The sequence below is a fragment of the Syngnathoides biaculeatus genome, chromosome 7 (genome assembly GCF_019802595.1).
Source record: "Syngnathoides biaculeatus isolate LvHL_M chromosome 7, ASM1980259v1, whole genome shotgun sequence".
Lineage (NCBI taxonomy): Eukaryota > Metazoa > Chordata > Actinopteri > Syngnathiformes > Syngnathidae > Syngnathoides > Syngnathoides biaculeatus.
In genome coordinates this window covers 10327560-10346295 of record NC_084646.1, presented here as the reverse complement: position 1 = coordinate 10346295, position 18736 = coordinate 10327560, and the positions used below count along the sequence as shown (strand labels likewise).

At 46.1% G+C, this 18736-nt stretch overlaps 1 long non-coding RNA gene across 1 annotated transcript; it reads left to right on the top strand.

Moving 5' to 3' along the window:
- Window positions 1-672: 672 nt before the first annotated feature.
- Window positions 673-17819, top strand: LOC133504066 (uncharacterized). Its single transcript, XR_009795892.1, has 3 exons — window positions 673-1003; window positions 14526-14606; window positions 17472-17819. It is a non-coding gene; the product is annotated as an uncharacterized LOC133504066 (long non-coding RNA).
- The last annotated feature ends 917 nt before the right edge of the window (window positions 17820-18736 follow it).

The following is an 18736-nucleotide window of genomic DNA, read 5'->3' as shown; positions in this document are numbered from 1 at the left end:
TAATAATAGGACGAGGAAATTGGGCCACAGACCATACACCAAGAACTGATGACCAGACAGTAATGAAGTACTACATAAAGTGATACTTTAGACAAGGTAATTATTACTGATGACCGAGAATTGATCACAGACCGGGAAATTATTTTTTGGACCGGGACGTAATGACCAGAAAACCTTTAAGTACCATTAAGGAAGGATTTGGTGTTGGAGACCAGGAAGTGATGACAGACCAGGACGTGATGATCTGGACCAGTGGGTCACATAAATGGTTTCACCCACCCCACCCCATCTCTGAAAAGGGGGGTGTGCCAAAAAAAACCTGGGAAACTTGTGAACCACTGATCTAGACCAACATCATGACCGGGAAGTCTTGATTTGGAGAAAAATGGAATTATCATGAAGAGAAAATATTGATAGCAGTGTGAAGTGATGACCTGGTTCACAAAATTATGAACAAAAATGAATGACCAGGAATTAATAACAGGACGAACAAATTGGGCCACAGACGGTACACCAAGAACTGATGACCAGACAGTAATGAAGTACTACATAAAGTGATACTTTAGACAAGGTAATGATTACTGATGACCGAGAATTGATCACAGACGGGGAAATTATTCTTTAGACCGGGACGTAATGACCAGAAAACCTTTAAGTACCATTAAGGAAGGATTTGGTGTTGGAGACCAGGAAGTGACACGCAGGAAAGGAGGAAGTTAACAACGGAAACCGGGAAGTTGAGAAGGACTGACATGAAACAAACGATTTGATGACCAGTAGGTGACGACGGGAACCTCAAAACCATGACGTAGACTAGGACCTACTGACCAGGGACCAGAAAGGTGGACGACGAAAGCGAGTGATGAGTTCTGAAAGGAAAGTTTGACCTCGGGGTGAAATTCGCAGTTTGCCGTCCGTCGGGGGTTCAACTTCCGCGAGAGCGACTCTCCCCCCTCTCGTCGCTCGGCTTTGTTGCCGCGAGAATCCCCCGAAAGCGCCGCAGGTGAGTGATGAGAGGACACTTGCGGGAGGAGAAGGAAAAAAAAAAAAAAAAGATAAACAGTTTGACCTTGTGTTTCTGCCAATTTCCACCCCCCCTCCTCGCTCCCTTTGCGCCCTCAGCCCTGTGTCGGACCAATCCTTTTTGCCGGGATAAATAGCGGCGGTGCGCTTTGATAGCCTCAGTCCCAAACAGCCGCTCGCCATAAATAAAAGGAACTTTCTCCATTTTTTTTTTTTTTTTTTTTTTTTATCTATGCCGGAAAGAGAGAGAGAGAGAGAACTTCCTATTAGGGTCCCCGTTGCCGAAGGCGTCTTCCTTCCGCTTTGTAGATTGCCTGCTCGCTTTAAGGTGCTATTGAGCGTTCACCAGGACAATTACATGCCAGGACCCCCCCCCGAAGGGAATGTCCCGTCACTGCGCCAGTATTGCGCGAGATGTCGGGCCGCGATACAGGCCCGTCGTGTAATTGCGTGAGTCCGACCGGAGCCCCCTTCCCCGAGCCCCCCTTTTCTCCGGCGTGGACCGAGGGGGTCTGGGGGGGGGGTTTGATAATGGCTCTCTGAATGGAGAGTATCATTTCTCAGTGCCTGGAGTCAGACACTGATGCTAATGCAAATGTTTTTTTTTTTTTTTGTTCCCCTCCTCCGACGGACCCCCGCGCCGGCCGTTATATGATAGCCCTCCAAAGAGTCTGTATGAAGAAACAGAGCGGAGGAGGAAGTGTATCAATAAAAATAGACACACACACACACACATATGCGCACATCGCAGTGGAAAATGACTTTTTGTCGCCTCCGGGGGGGAACTCAAGTCGCCACCTTCCTTGAACACGCTCCCTCCGGGGCTTTCTTCTCTATTCCCTCTTGATATATTTTTTTCATCATTTGATAACATGAAAAATAGAGATTTTTATTTTATTTTATTTTTTCCGGTATTGCTTCTCGTCCCACTTTTTTTTGGCCCCGCGGACCAGACGTGCCAAACTCATTTCCCGCAGCCTCGCAACGGCAACACAAAGGCGTACAAAACCAACAACAACGCCGGTCCGCGTGTGCGGCGCGCGGGTTCAAGGCTCAACCTTTACAAGACACCGATAGTCGGCCACGGCGGAAAACGGTTGTTTGTCTTCAGGCTAAAGATGGATTTTGCTTTCATTTTCTGTGAGGAGAGGAGGCCATAAATCTTGGGGTGGGCAGTGAGGCTGATCCGGGATCTCGGACGCTCGGAGGACTCGCCGCCCCTTTTGGAGCAAACGGCGACTAAGTCGTTGGCTTGCATGTTTAGCTAGCTTGTCGTTCGTCTTCGTCTCTCGCCGGTTCGGTTTTAGGTTTTTTGTCGTTAATTTGTCCTTTTTTTCCCTTGATTATTTTACTCATTTGCGATTAGTTTCTTGGGTATTTTGCTAGTTTTTTGGGGGGTCGTTGTGTGTGTTTTGTTCTTTCGATGGCCATTTGTTCATCATCGTTATTTTTTTGTGTTGTTTTTTAGCCTTTGAGTTCATCCTTTGTCGATGACAAGTTTGTTTGCGGTCAACTTTGTTCTGGTCGTCCTTCACTTGTGACAACTTTGCTATTTTGTTCATCAGATCGTTTGCAGTTGACGATTCAACCATTTCTGTTAAGAATTTGATTTTTTTTGTTTGTTTGTTTATCCATCCTTGATGTATGGTTGTTTTGCCAGTTTGTTCGTCTGTACATCATTTCTGGTTCATCATCTTAACAAGTCTTTTATGGTTAGTTTGTTTTCTTCTTCCCTCGCTAGTTAAGTTGTATGTGGTTAGTTTGTTTCTTTTTTTATTTGTCGTTAGTTAGGTCATCGTTAGTTTGTCTGTGATTATTCCGTATTATCGTTCTTATATAGTTTTTTTTCATCCCGTATTCATTCATCGTTGGTTTGTTCTCTTCTAGTAAATTTCCATTTGTCCTTTATTTCTTCCCGTTTAGTTCATTCACGGTTCGCTGTTCTGTCGTCAGTTCACTTTGTTTGCACTACGTTCATTTGTCTGTTTGTTCTTTGTCTGACGTTTATTTTTTTTTTTTTTTTTGTCCTTCGTAAATTGAGCGAAGGTTAGTTTGTGTCGTTAGTTTGCTCATTGTTGGTTTGCAAGTGGATTCGGCCTTTGATCGTTCTCGATGAGTCGAGAGTGTGCGAGTTTGTCTTCGGTTAGTGGTCCGTCCTTCCATTCGAGGTTATGTCATCGTTACCACATTTGTTTGCTCATACTCGGTGGTTATTTTGTTTGAGGCGTTCTCGTGATTAGTATGTTCCCTCGTCCTTCATTCCATCTTAGTCAAATTTTATTTTTAGGGGTGAGTTAGTTAACAACAATTGGTGGAAAACAGGTCTTTGTCTTCCAGCTTCTCTGAGGAGAGGAGGCCATAAATCTTACGGTGTACCAGGAGGAGCATTTGAAGGTCCATCGGGGATCGGGGATGGGGGACGGTTGCGTCTGCAGACGTGATGAACTTGCTGCTGGAGGCCTCAGACCCTCTTGGAGGACGGAACTCGGTTGGGGACTGTTGCGTCTGCAGACGTGATGAACCTGCTGCTGGAGGCCTCAGACCCTCTTGGAGGACGGAACTCGGTTGGGGACTGTTGCGTCTGCAGACGTGATGAACCTGCTGCTGGAGGCCTCAGACCCTCTTGGAGGACGGAACTCGGTTGGGGACTGTTGCGTCTGCAGACGTGATGAACCTGCTGCTGGAGGCCTCAGACCCTCTTGGAGGACGGAACTCGGTTGGGGACTGTTGCGTCTGCAGACGTGATGAACCTGCTGCTGGAGGCCTCAGACCCTCTTGGAGGACGGAACTCGGTTGGGGACTGTTGCGTCTGCAGACGTGATGAACCTGCTGCTGGAGGCCTCAGACCCTCTTGGAGGACGGAACTCGGTTGGGGACTGTTGCGTCTGCAGACGTGATGAACCTGCTGCTGGAGGCCTCAGACCCTCTTGGAGGACGGAACTCGGTTGGGGACGGTTGCGTCTGCAGACGTGATGAACCTGCTGCTGGAGGCCTCAGACCCTCTTGGAGGACGGAACTCGGTTGGGGACTGTTGCGTCTGCAGACGTGATGAACCTGCTGCTGGAGGCCTCAGACCCTCTTGGAGGACGGAACTCGGTTGGGGACTGTTGCGTCTGCAGACGTGATGAACCTGCTGCTGGAGGCCTCAGACCCTCTTGGAGGACGGAACTCGGTTGGGGACTGTTGCGTCTGCAGACGTGATGAACCTGCTGCTGGAGGCCTCAGACCCTCTTGGAGGACGGAACTCGGTTGGGGACTGTTGCGTCTGCAGACGTGATGAACCTGCTGCTGGAGGCCTCAGACCCTCTTGGAGGACGGAACTCGGTTGGGGACGGTTGCGTCTGCAGACGTGATGAACCTGCTGCTGGAGGCCTCAGACCCTCTTGGAGGACGGAACTCGGTTGGGGACTGTTGCGTCTGCAGACGTGATGAACCTGCTGCTGGAGGCCTCAGACCCTCTTGGAGGACGGAACTCGGTTGGGGACTGTTGCGTCTGCAGACGTGATGAACCTGCTGCTGGAGGCCTCAGACCCTCTTGGAGGACGGAACTCGGTTGGGGACTGTTGCGTCTGCAGACGTGATGAACCTGCTGCTGGAGGCCTCAGACCCTTTTGGAGGACGGAACTCGGTTGGGGACTGTTGCGTCTGCAGACGTGATGAACCTGCTGCTGGAGGCCTCAGACCCTCTTGGAGGACGGAACTCGGTTGGGGAATGTTGCGTCTGCAGACGTGATGAACCTGCTGCTGGAGGCCTCAGACCCTCTTGGAGGACGGAACTCGGTTGGGGATTTTTGCGTCTGCAGACGTGATGAACCTGCTGCTGGAGGCCTCAGACCCTCTTGGAGGACGGAACTCGGTTGGGGACTGTTGCGTCTGCAGACGTGATGAACCTGCTGCTGGAGGCCTCAGACCCTCTTGGAGGACGGAACTCGGTTGGGGACTGTTGCGTCTGCAGACGTGATGAACCTGCTGCTGGAGGCCTCAGACCCTCTTGGAGGACGGAACTCGGTTGGGGACTGTTGCGTCTGCAGACGTGATGAACCTGCTGCTGGAGGCCTCAGACCCTCTTGGAGGACGGAACTCGGTTGGGGACTGTTGCGTCTGCAGACGTGATGAACCTGCTGCTGGAGGCCTCAGACCCTTTTGGAGGACACCGCTAAATTGCCGACGGTTGCGTTCGCAGACGTGACGAACCTGTTTCTGGAGGCCTCGGAACCTCTTGGAGGACGGTGCTAGGTTGTCTACTTATTCTTCCACTGTCTTTAAAGGTCCTTTCGTTCATGGTTCGTTTATTCAATTCAAACTTCGTGTGTAACCACCTTGTTCGTCAACTAGTTTCACTTTTTTTTTGTCGGTGGTTATTCTGTCTGATCATGGTTAGGTGGTTTGTCATTTGTTGGTTACTCGTGGTCAGTTTCTGCATTGTTACTGAATTCATTCGGTGAGCTCGTTCGTCCTTTGTTTCCTGTTAGATTGTTCGTTCGTTTGCTTTTCATAGTTGTGGACTTTGTCATATAATTTGTAAATTGTCGGTTGGTTCACCACTCATCTGTTTGTTTCCCATCCATCAGTTTCACTGACTTGTTTCTGTTTGTCAATTTGTTGTCAGATGAAATTGAAATTCACCAGACATTTGTGGAGCAGTTTCCTCGTAATGTGTAATGTATATTTACCGCCACCTAGAGGACTGGAGTAGAACCACGTTGCTCCTGGAATGTTGGGACTTTCCAGATCCGTCAGACAAACCCATTTAGTCTTGTCGGCCTTGGTTTGGGGTCTGTGCAGGACCGAGTTATTCGAATGTTCATCTTAGACGATCGTACGATTCCGAATTTGTGGGAAAGAAAGATCAATACACATCTGGATGAGTTTGTTGCGGGAAAATTAGTTTACCTCCTCCTCCTGGCGTTACGTGAAAACAACAAAGGGCTGTTAGCTGTTTTTATCGGTTCTCTGGTTTAGTCCATCCATCTGTCGCTCGTTTGTTTGTTTGTCGTTTCTTGAGTTTGTTTGTTTGTCTGTCGTTACTACGCTACTTGTTAGTTTATTCATGCTTAGTTTGAAAATTTGTGGTTAGCTTGGTACCGTACGTATCTTCTAGTTTGCGAGCTTGGTGTGTTGTTTGTCAATTTGCCATGATTGGACATTTGTTTGTTTGGCCCTTCATTTGTTCTTGATTTGTTTGTGGCTGTCCTTCATTTCTGATTAATTTAATTTGTCCTTTGCTTGTTTTTAGTTTCTTAGTGCGTTGGTGCTTTTGTTTGTGGTTAATTTAATCGTGGTCAGTTCAGTAGATCTTGGTTTGGTTGTGGCTAGCTTATTTATCCTTTGTTATTTTTGTTGTTAGCCGGTTCGTTGTCTGTTTGTGCTTGCTTGGTTTGTCCGGTGCTAGTTTACTATTGTTGTGTTTGCCCTTGATTTGCGTTTGGCTTGTTCGCCGCCCGCCAGTTTGTTCCCAGCATGAAAGCTGCGAAAAAAGCACACTTTCTTCCCTCTTGACTTGGCGCAGGTGAAAAAAAGGTCCCCGGCTGCTCACGCCGACATTAAAGGACGACTATAAAAAGTCCGCGCTTCCCACAATGCCTTTTGTCACGTGCGCGCTACGCGCTAATATGTGGCCAAAGTTTTACGCCGCCGCCGCCGCCTTTTAGCTAAGTGCTCTTAGCCGTCAGGTTGCGGAGATAGCAGCTCTCCGGCGGCTCTCCCTCCCTCCCCGGGCGGCGAGGCGGGAGAAGGGGAATAAAAGAGGAGAAAAGGGACGGGGTTGGGGTAAAAAAAAAAAAAATAAATATGACAGCCAGCTTGGAGAGCAGCCAGCGCAAGGCCTCCGATGTACGAGCGGGGATTTATTTAACCGGCGAGAAGAGAGGACGGCTTCACAAGCGACAGATTAATTCCCGCTTTTTATTCTCAAAATAAAAGCCACTTTGAATTATTAAGAGATAGCGGGATTAGAGGGCCTCTCTCTTTTTCCCGGGCCCGATCGACGCCTCCTTTTAATTTCTGCTTTATTGGAATTCTTTTTGAAGTGTGTGGGGTTTTTTTCTTTTTCCACGCGAACAAAAGGCAAGAAGAGGAGCGAGAGAAAAGCGGGCAAATATTAAATATCAGTTAAAGTGCCGAGAACATAAGCCGCCATTTTCCCAGCGACGCCTCGCAATTATCGAGGTTCGGCGGGCGTCTTCGGAGCAGTCGCGCCGTCGACGACTACAAAGGCGGGCGGCGGCGTTGGCAAGGATGAGGTGGGGGCCGCGGAGCCTCGAGGGCTCAACAGCCAAAGAGTGGTAAACATTCTTTGACAAGTGATCTCCTTTGGAGGACGACAGAAAAAAAGGGCCGCGCGTTACGTTTTTCCGTGCACGTCGTGATGCTCGCTACTGCCGCCGACAGGACGCCAAGTCTCATAAACACGAAATGGTCCAAAAGAACACTTTGGAGAATTTGCTTTACGCTTTCTTCTGGTTCTTCAAATGGTTCCGACAGTTGTGGTAGAGCTTCTCCAGGTTCTCGTTATTCTGGTTCTTTTTATCAAAATGTTTTGGTTGTTGTTCTAGTTTGTCCTTTTTCAGTTCTTCTTTTCTTTCTTCTTGTAGGTCAACAGAGCTTGCTCTGGTCTTTTGTTCTGGTACATCGTTTTCCAGGCCTTTCATTAGGGTCCTCGTGTGTTTTTTTTTTCCATGTAAAAACATGAAATATAGCTCGCTGTAAGTTAATAATGCAAAGTCTTCATGGTGGTTGCTGGTAGGCGTGGCCCCCTCCACTTTGAAAAATGTTTCTTTCTTCAGTTCTTTGTTTGGTTTTTACGCTAATTCTGTGATCTGTTGATGCTGTGCCAACGAGTCTTCTTCTGGTTTTAGTTCTTTTCTTCTCTCTCTCTTCTTCGGTTGTCTTTATAACTCTTGTGATTCTTCCACTGTGTTTATCTATTGCTTCTAGTTCTTTTTTTGGCTCTTTTTGTAGTTCTACCTTCGATTGGTTCTTTTGGTTCATCTTGTTCCATTTCTTCTGGCTCTTGTTCTAGTTCTGCTTCTCATGATTGTTCAGTTTTTTTTTTTTGTTTCTTCTGGTTCATGTTGTTGTAATTTTTTTTTGTTTTCATTTTTCCGGATCTTATTCTGATTCTTTTTGTCGTTGCACTTCTCATTCTAGTTCAACTTTCCGTTCTGGCTCTACATCAAGAGCTTCATGTTCTGGTTCTTGTTTTGGTTCATGTTCTAGTTTCACTTCTTTTGGTTGTTATTCTTGTTGTTTTGGTTCTTCTGGGTCTACTTCCGGTTCAAATTTCTGTTCTTGTTCTGATTCTTCTGGTTCTACTCCAAACGGTGTTTTACTTTCAGCTATCCTTGCATCCATTTTGACGTTTTGTACGTTACGGCCACCTACCGACCTGGAGCGGAACCGCACACTGTCCTTGTTGCATACAGTAGTGGTTCCCAAACTTTCTATTTCCTCCCCTCACCTTTTTTCTGGAGCTCCCCTGTCATATCACCACACCAGTGTTATGCAGTATTATGATTTTGTGTCCCGAAGTGACCGAAGCTTCCGATTGGCTCTTGGAGGCGTTTTAGCGCCACCTGTTGAGTTGTTACGCTGACGCAGGACCGCGTATGATATTTTCTCCAGGAGACGAAGATGTTTTGCTGCGTCTCTTGACCTCGGAGGGTGTAGAAAATGCTTTTTAAATAATGCGCGCACACAGCCGAACACATGACACGCTTCACGGCGTATTCGCTAGCCGACGAGCAGCGGGGGCCTCGGCGGTCGGGTCCCGCGCGAGCGCGAGGGGCCCCCCCCCCCCTCCAAATCTCGGCAGCCGTTGGAATTTGATTGTGCCGGAGGATTCTCCCGCTGTCAGGCGAGCGCGGCGTAATCTCCGGCGAGTCTTTGTGCGGGAGGATTACCCGCCAAAGTGTTAGCACATATTTACAAGTACACGGCTAACTCTCAACAGGCTCTCTCGCCGCATCCGTCGGGCCCGCACGCCGCCGAGCTAAGCTGAGCCTCGCTTAACATCGCAAATCAAGCTGAGATTGAGGACATCTCCAGCCAAATCTCGGGAAGAAGTGCGGGCGGGGTGTTTTTGCGCCCCCCCCCCCCCCCAATGTGGACACACCGCAAGGATTACCTGGGAAAACACACAGACAGAGCCGAAGACGCACTTGACACGGTGTTCCCCGGGGACGGATCAGTGTCCCCGCAGTAAACACTGAAGTCATTGAAGCCAAAATCGTGTTTGTGTTGGCAGACAAAAAGCCTTCAAATTCGAGGAGGCTTTTTTTTTTTGTTTGTTTTTTTGCTTCCCGTTTCATCATCTCGTCGGATGATGAGCGTCCGCCATCTTGCTCCAGTATAATACCGTCAGCCGTCCATTAAAATGATATGTATTAATTCTAATTAATCACAGAGGGGAATTCCGTAGGACGGATTGAAGCTTTTTCTTCTTGCTCTTAATCATTCTCAACCCTATTCCTCCTTTTTTTTTTTTTTTTTATCCTCAGCCATATTCTGGTTCAATTCTTTATCATTCATATTTTGTTACTATTATCATGACTTTGTCTTCGAGTCACCCCCTTTTTTTTTTTTTCAACTGTCGTGCTCCCCATGATTGTCTTTGAGGCTTATGCTTTCTGTCCCAACGCCTTCTTATTATTAATTTTTCTTTCTTTCTTTATTCCACTTATTTTTCTTATTCTTTCTAACTTGGATATTTTTCGCTTACCGTTTGGTCATCGTATTTTTGTATTTTTGACCTTACCTTTCTTCTTCTGTACACTCTTACGCTTTCTTCTGCTTAGTCCTGATAACTTGAGTCCTTGCTCTCCAATATTCTTCATTTTTCGTCATCTTACGCTTACTTTTGTCTTATTCCACTTGTTCCTTCGTGCTGTTAACGCCGTGCTTCGTTATTCTTATCGCTAATTTCGAACTTTATGTTGATTTTTCTCGATACCCTTACTCTCGTAGTCTTACTCCAAAGGCACGTGACTTTTAGTCCAGCCTATATTTATTCTTTCTTCATCTTATTTGTACTTATTATTTCTAATCCTCTTACTTTTGCCATTGTTTTTGTTTTGCTACTCTCTTCTTCTTATGTCTGCAGCCTTTCTTACATTCATGATTACTTTTTCTTATGATCATTGTTGCTCCCATTAAGCACTCTTGTTTTTGTTTTTCGTCCGTTCGTCATTTTCATAACCAGAACTCGTAAGCATCCTCAAAATTGGTCGCATCAAGCGGTATTCCGGCGCCGGCTCGAACCCGATGCGATTGTATCGCGTCACCGTTGACGTCTTCTGTACGAGGGACCGCAACCCACGGGATTTGACATTTTTAATCATAAAAAAAAAAAAAAATGGAACGTTTGAGTGATTGTGCACGAGCGTCCGTTTGGCAGCGTTCCTCGGTGACCCCCCCCCCCCCTCCCCTCCCCTCCCCTCCCCCGGCATCTGCGACGTCTTATCGCTTCATCGGAGCCCAAGTGTTTCATTCAACGACGCTGCAGATAGGCCGCGTGTCGGCCTCTTGTTATTGAAATCAAGCAAAAGCCTCGCCTGCGACCCCCCCCCCCCCAATGCCGCAGGCTCGCTCCCCACCCGACTCTTACCCCCTTGTCTGCCCTCAACAAATGTATCTGCAAAAACACGCCAGCTTGTTATGCTAATGAAGCATGTAACACACACACACACGCCCCCTCCCCTTTTTTCATGGGATTGTTAAAATGGTCATAATGACATTTTTGCTCTTTATAAACACATTTTGCTCAAACTTCCGCCCGTGTACTGGTGAGACGTTTAAAAAAAAAATAAAATAAACACACACACATAGACACACATAGACACAAAGCAAACTATTATGTCAGCCAGACGGGTGGCATATTTAAGATCTTATTTCCATCCATACGCACACACACACACACACACACACACACACACGCAGGGGGGGGGGGGGGGGGGAAATGGCGGCCTGCGAACTGACAAGCATAACCGCGGCGGCGCTAAAATGGAAATCAGCCGCTATCTGATGCCAACAACAGTCAGGCGGCGAGGGGGAAAGTGACGGGAGAAATCCCCGAGAAATAATCTGCAGCGACTGGATGGACACACACACAGAAATGAAAATGATGTATTCCGGCGACATCGTGGCAGCTTTTGGAATTTCTTGATATTCACCTTAATTCTTCCCCTTTTTCCGTTTTATTGCTCGCATTCTTCTGCAAATTGCCATCATTTTTCTTGCGATTCATCATTGTCGCTTACGCTAATTGTTGTTCTTTCTTACTCTCATTTTGTTTTATTTTTATTTTCTACTCCTTTCGTGGAGTTTATTCTTGATTCATTCTTTTCACTCATATTCCCATACTTTTATTCATTCTGACATCATTTTCCCATTGTTAATGGCACATCCTCATTTTCCCCAGATTTTCCTTTGTCATTATTTTCTCATTTTTAGAGTTTTGCTCTTGGTTTTTAAGATTATTTTTTATTATTATGCATCCTTTCAATTTTTCTTACTTTTCTACTCCTTACGTGGAGTTTATTCTCGATTCACTCATATTCCCATACTTTTATTCATTCTGACATCATTTTCCCATTGTTAATGGCACATCCTCATTTTTCCCACAAAGTCAATCATATTCTTTCTGTCATTATTTTCTCATTTTTACTCTTTTGCTCTTGGTTTTTTGCGATTATTTTTATTATTAGGCATCCTTTCAAATTTTTCTTACATTTCTACTCCTTCCGTGTACTTTATTCTTTATTGAATCTTTTCACTCATTTTCCCATACTTTTATCCATTCTTACATCATTTTCCCATTGTTAATTGCACGTCCTCATTTTTCCCACATTTTCCTTTCTCATTATTTTCTCATTTTTACTCTTTTGCACTTGGTTTTTACGATTCTTTTTATTATGCATGCTTTCAATTTTTCTTATTTTTCTACTCCTTCCATGTACTTTATTCTCTTTTCATTCTTTTCACTCATTTTCCCATACTTTTATCCATTCTTACATCATTTTCCCATTGTTAATCGCACATCCTCATTTTCCCCACATTTGTCTTTGTCATTACTTTCTCATTTTTACTCTTTTTGCTCATAATTTTTACGATTATTTTCATTATTATGCTTCTGGTTTATTGTTCTCGTTCCTCGTGCTCTTGCTTTGTCTTCGCGTTTAAGAAGGAAAAATGATGGCGAGTTAAATGACGCGGTGGAAGGAGGAGGCGGCCGCCATCATTCAAAGCGTCCGACGGGAGCGGAACTCCTCGAAAAAGGCAAATCAAGACGAGCGCGACGGAAATGGAGACAAACGGCCGACGGCGCGCGATAGGCATCCGTCGCCCATTCGGCGGAAGTCGCCGCTCGTCCGTAAAATATGCGCCGTCACTGATATTGCGCCTTATCTGCGGCCAGGCCAAATTTGCAAGCGGGGGCGGGCGGGCGATAGCGGCCCCGAGCCGGAGATGCCGGCCCCCGATAGCGTCTGTCCGGGAGGGTGGCTTGTGCGGGAGTGGGCGGGGCCCACGGGGGGTGGGGGGTCAGTAGCAGGTGTTCCCGGCGGAGCGAGAAGTCAAGAGCCAAGGTGGCCGCAAATCCGGGTCGGATGGAGTTGGACCGCGTTTATCCCCCCCATAGTCACAAACCCGAACCCCCTCCCGTCCGGCCACCGCTTCATCATGTGACCCACCTCGTTGAGGGTGGTGATGAATGAACGTTGCCGGAGGGGGGGAATCAAAGCCGCGGCGGGGGGTCTTCTGCGTGTACAGTACCCAGAACCCACCCCCCACCACAGGCCCGCTTCACTATTCGGACTGTAGCCTCCATTTATAAGGATTCAGGGGACCAGAGACGGTCCCCGATAACTTGAAATATTGGTCCCACTTAACTAAAAGAATGCATTATACACAGTACAGAGCTGGTGACGTCACGTGACGTCAACATTTTCACGCCGCCATATTGGAGGTCAAAAAGAGCCGCTGGACAGTGCAAGGGGGGCGTTGAACCGGAGCAGAATATTCACGATGCCCGAGACTTGTTGTGCTGTTGGTTGTTACAACAGACAAGACAGATATTCAAAGTTATCATTCTGTGGAATACCAGATGAAAAGAAGAGAAAATATGGATGGATTTTGGCAATTAAACGTGACGGATGGCGCCCAACCAAAATACACACACGCTTGTGTTGCGATCACTTCGTTTCAGGTCGGAATTATTCTTCTCAATCTCAAATTCCCAAGAAGTATTTATAATGCCAAGAACATTTGAGAACAATGCGTATTTTTAAAAAACCACAGGGAGTAATCTCCAACGTACACGGAAGCGTGTTGCGGCTACACGTTAAACTTCGCTAAACCTCTCCGCGAAAGACTTTTTTTTTTTTTTTTTTTAAATACGCACTGTTCTCAAAAGTCCAATGCGTATTTAAAAAAAGAAAACAAATCGTCGATCACACAGAGGTTTACGTAGGTTAACGTGTGTCCGCAACATGCTTCCGTGTACAGGGGCTGAAGCCAATCACAGCGGTTTGTTTTCTTTTTTTTTTTTAAATACGCATTGGACTCATTTGAGAACAATGCACATTTAAAAAAAAAAAAAAAAAAGTCTGTCACGAAGAGGGTTACCGAAGATTAATGTGTGGCCGCAATACGCTTCCGTGTACAAGGAGCCGACTCGCTCTCTTTTCTTTTTCCAATCATAGTGAATAAATACGAGTTTGTGTCAAAACAGGGGTCATTTATTGAAATATTGGTATTTGTATTGAAAAAATCTCAAGTGGCTCCATCATTGATTGAGAACAGATCCAGCAAGGAAGTATTCGTACGCGTCCAGACTTTTCTACGCTTTCAAACTTTTCCGTGTAAATCTCGACGACTTACTCACCGGATCCACGTGTAGATCCAGTTGGCTAAGACCAGCAGAACCGGGTTAACAGTCTCATTTCTTATCGTCGGCAATAAATATGGGTCCTCTATGCCAGGTGTCTCTCATTTTTCCACGTACCTTCGTTTATTTTCACCTTCTAAATGTTGAACGGTACCGGACAAAATTTTGGATGTGGTGCTTTAAGACGTATTTCGCGTCGTCTCCAAGCGATTTAGCATTGAACGGCGCTTTGCTAGACCGACACTTCCGGCCAGTGACGTGATTTGATGACGGAGGGGCACGAGCTCTACGCAGCACGTGTGAGTAATTGGGATAAATTAGCAGTACTGTAATATCAATACTCATTTCTGTTTTCACCTCGATTGTGTTTTGCAGTAAATTCTGTTAAGCTATCATACTCGAGTTAAATGAAATTGGATAGTTGACTTAAACGTGTGCGTTTAAATATATTGTGTATTTCTCTTTTTGTTTTGGGTTCAGTTTCGCAGTAACCCTTCAACTGGGAACGACAAATAAACAACTTGAAGCAAGCACGCAGTGCCTCGTTTAAGTTTACTTAAACACGTGTGTCTAAATCTATTGTGTAATTCTCTTTTTTTTATTGTGTTCAATTTCGCAGTCACCTTCAACTGGGAATGACGAACAACTTGAAGCAAGCACGCGGTGCCTCGTTTTTGGGACAACTGATTGAGAACGGGCGGTAAGCGCTACTTTGAAAAATATTCGATACATTTAAATGTCTTGAAAGCGTGTGTGGGGAGGGCAAACTACACGTAAAAAAGTAGTTTTAAATCTCGCTTATCAATATGGATTTTCGCGTAATGCAAGTGTGTGTGTGTGTGTGTGTCTGTGTAACATATCTCATGTAATCTTCCCTCTATATGCAGTCCACTTTTTCATTTTTTTTTACAAATGTAGTTATGTTTTTATGTGGAATCACGGCGGTTGTGTTCTTTTTCAAACTCGTTTTATATATATATATATATATTTTTTTTTTTTTTCCCAATATGGTTTTGCCCATCTCCCATGCTTTAAAAAAAAAAAAAAGAAATACACTTTTTTGGAAAAAAAAAAAAAGTATTTGAACACACAGCAAAATATTCCAAGCATAAAATGAACGGAAAATGCTGCAGCTGTCGTCGGGTCGTGCGCGTCTGGAATGCGCCTTTAAGAGGCGGGCCGATGTCTCGGCTCTTGAGATATGACCCTGCTAAATTATTTTGCAATTTAAAGTAAATTATAATATTCATACAGGGCTGGTTTGAGCGCACGTCGCGTTCGGCGTTTCGGGTGTGCCGCCGGCGGCTGTCGGAAGGCCGCAGAGTGCGCATTGATGCGATTGGATGTGACACGCGACGACTTCCAGCCAATCGTCGTACACGCCTCGAAAACGGTGGCAGGTTGTACTTTTTGCCGCATTCCGTGAAGATTTACCTGACTTAATCCACCTCTTAATACCGCTGCTGTTATGTCAATGAAATTACAGAAACAATTACTCTTATGCAATTTTTTTAAAAAATCACCATAAAACAGGAGGCAACTGTACGATGTACAACATCAGGAGCAGTCCCACATCAGTATTTCTCAAAAGTGACAAAAAAAAAAAAAATTGACAATTATTCCATGTAGTCATGTGCGCACTCAATTGAGGAAAAGAAATAGGGAGAGGGGGGGAGTAAAGATAACTCGGATGATGGGGTTGCACAAGTGCACACACCCTCATGAATAGAGATGGGTCTGTGTTCAGAATGAAGCATTCAATGTTAAAAAAAAAAAAATGAGGCTGCTGCCGTTTAAAGTGCCGCTGTTTGACACCAAATCAATTGGAAGCAAATGTACAATTCTCCCCCCCCCCCACACACACACACACAAAAAAAAAACAATTTGGGGTGAATTTATGACAGACAGGATCATTTTTATTTTAAATAAATGAGGGCTTATAGGAGTCACTGATGGTGTAGTGGTACACACTCCTGCCTTTGGTGTGGGCAGCGTGGGATCGATTCCCGCTCAGTGATGGTGTCGATGTCTGCCCCGCCACTGGCTGGGTGTAGTCCGCCTTTCGCCCGAAGCTACCTGGGGTAGGGTCCAGCTTTCCCGCAACCCTTGTGAGGATAAGTGGCTTGGATAATGACATGACAAATAAATGAGGGGTTCAGCATGGTAGTCAACTGGTTAGAGCATCAACCTCACAGTTCTGAGGACTGAGGTTCAAATCCCGCCTCCCCTGTGTGGAGTTTGCATGTCCTCCCCGTGCCTTGGCTGGGTTTTCGCCGGGCAGGTCACAAAAACTCTACATTGGCCCTTTGTTGTGATTGTGAGTGTGAACGCTACCTTGTTTCTGTGTCCCCTGCAACTTGGATGTGCCCCGCCTTATGACCAAAGATGGCTGGGATAGGTTCTGGCACACTCACGATCCTTGTGAGGATAAGTGGCTCAGATAATTGATCAATGCATAAATGAAGTGGGGAAGGCAAAGAGAGGACTAATTTTCATCCAAGACAAAAGGGCAGGTGCTTCAGCACCACTTGGGGTGTATGTGTGCACGTGCCGGCACTGCTGATTCCCAGGGCCAGGGCAGATCAGCGCATCGAGGCTGAAATCTGATTGGACAAAAAAAAAAAACAAGCCTCCAGATTACTCTTAGAGCAGTGCAAAAAGAGGTCATAAATGAATACAATTTCATGAAAGAAATGAAAAATCAGTGCTTTTGATTGTGTTGAGGAGGCCAATTGTCTCAAATTCCTTTTTTCAATATGTCACAATATTGTGACAAAATACACGTCAAATTGTTGACAGCGTTGAGCATCCGGCGCGCCGTCACGTGAGGCGAGCATCAACACGCGCGTACAAGCGCTGGTTTCCCGACACCCGGGCCCGCCAGGATATTTAGTCGGGATTATCTGCGGAAATAACTCCGGCGAGATGCGAGTTGCCGCCGCGCCGGGAAAATTCCATTTATCAGCTCACTGGCTTTCATGAATACTTAAGAACCAATCGAGTGGCGAGTGTTTGTAGGACTAATTACACCGGTGGCACTTAAATGAATGCACGCCACGCGCGAAAAACCCGCAGCGTGCAGTCCGTCTGCCGTTATTCTGCCCCCCCCCCCCCCAGATAAAACCATCAATAATCGCTCGCTTTGGCCAAGTGAAAATCATCTTTTTAACGCTAAAGTTGAAGTGGGAAAAGCGTTGGCGAGACCTTGCCGTGACATTCACACATTTTACACTTTTACTCGGAGGGAATAAGAAAAAAAAAAAAAATAAACATTGGAGATTAATAAGATGAGATATGAGAGTAATGCAAACAACTGCCTTAAAAATCAATGGCGACCTAAGCCCGAGTGAATAATTATGTCTGTGATTAGTATTGATCAGCGGCTCCGCTGTGGCAACTGTGTGTTTTTATGAGTGTGCGTGTGTGTGAATTCATCCATGACATGTCATATTTCAAACCACATTCCACAGCATGTACAGTACATTATTATTATTAAAGTATTTTTCTACACGCTGCTCATTTTCCTGATTGAGGCTGACTGTTTTTTTTCTTTTTTCAATGAAAGGGAGGATGAAAGAAGTACGGCGATGAGGAAGACGGACACGTACGGAGGGATGCGGAAAAGATTCAGGGGGACGAATGTCGGGGAAACGGAGGTTACGTGTAATAAGGATGGAGGGAGTTGGCGACAAGGACGTATGGAGGACGTAGGACACATGGAAGAGTGGAGGCCGGAAGGACACACGCAAATTGTAGACGTGCACCGAGCGTGGAAGGTGTGGAGAAACGATTTATCCATCTCTCCATTTTCTTAGCAGCTTATCCTCACAAGGGACGCGGGGAGTGCTGAAGCTTATCCCAGCTGTCAACGGGCAGGAGGCAGGCGGGGTACACCCTGAACTGGTCGCCAGCCAATCGCAGGGCACATAGAGACAAAGAATCAGTCGACCAATCACACCCAGGGGCAATTAAGAGTCTCCAATTAAATGTCGCATGTTTTTGGGATGGGGCGGCACGGTGGCTCAGCTGGTAAAGCAGTTCTGAGGACCCGGGTTCGATCCCGGCCTTCCCTGTGTGGAGTTTGCATGTTCTCCCCGTGCCTGCGTGGCTTTTTTTCTCCGGGTGGGCACTCCGGTTTCCTCTCACATTCCAAAAATTTGCAACATTCATTGGACACTCTAAATTGCCCCTCGCTGTGATTGGTCGACTGATTCTTTGTCTCTATGTGCCCTGCGATTGGCTGTCAACCAGATCAGGGTGTGCCCCGCCTCCGGCCCTCGTGAGGATAAGCGGCAAAAGAAAATGGATGGATGTTTTTGGGATGTGGGAGGAAACCAGAGCACCCACCCGGAGGAAACCCACGCAGGCACGGGGGAGAACAAGCAAACTCCACCCAGGCGGGTGAGGGACTGAACCCGGGACCTCAGAACCGTGAGGCCAATGCTTGCCATCTGATCCACCGTGTCGCCAAAAGCAAAGTCTACACACCTCAATTCAAAAGCCTTCTTTTTTTTTTTTTTTTTTTTGCCCAACCAGGATAAATAATTTCACGCACTCTCATGCTAAACGGGAACCACGGCACACCTGCCGCTATTTCAAAAACCCAAAATAAAGTTCAGCTGTTCTCGTAGGTTTGCAAAGACATTTTCTTGCTTTTGTGCTCACACCGACTGAAACCTCAAATCCAACTTCCCACAAAAAAAAAAAAAAAAAAAAAAAACCCAAACCATCACTGTGTATTTCTTTTGGTGGAGGACAAGGGTCGCGTTTGCGCCAAACGTACTTTTTGGAATTATGGCCGTGAGGTTCGACCTTGGTTTCATCGGACCA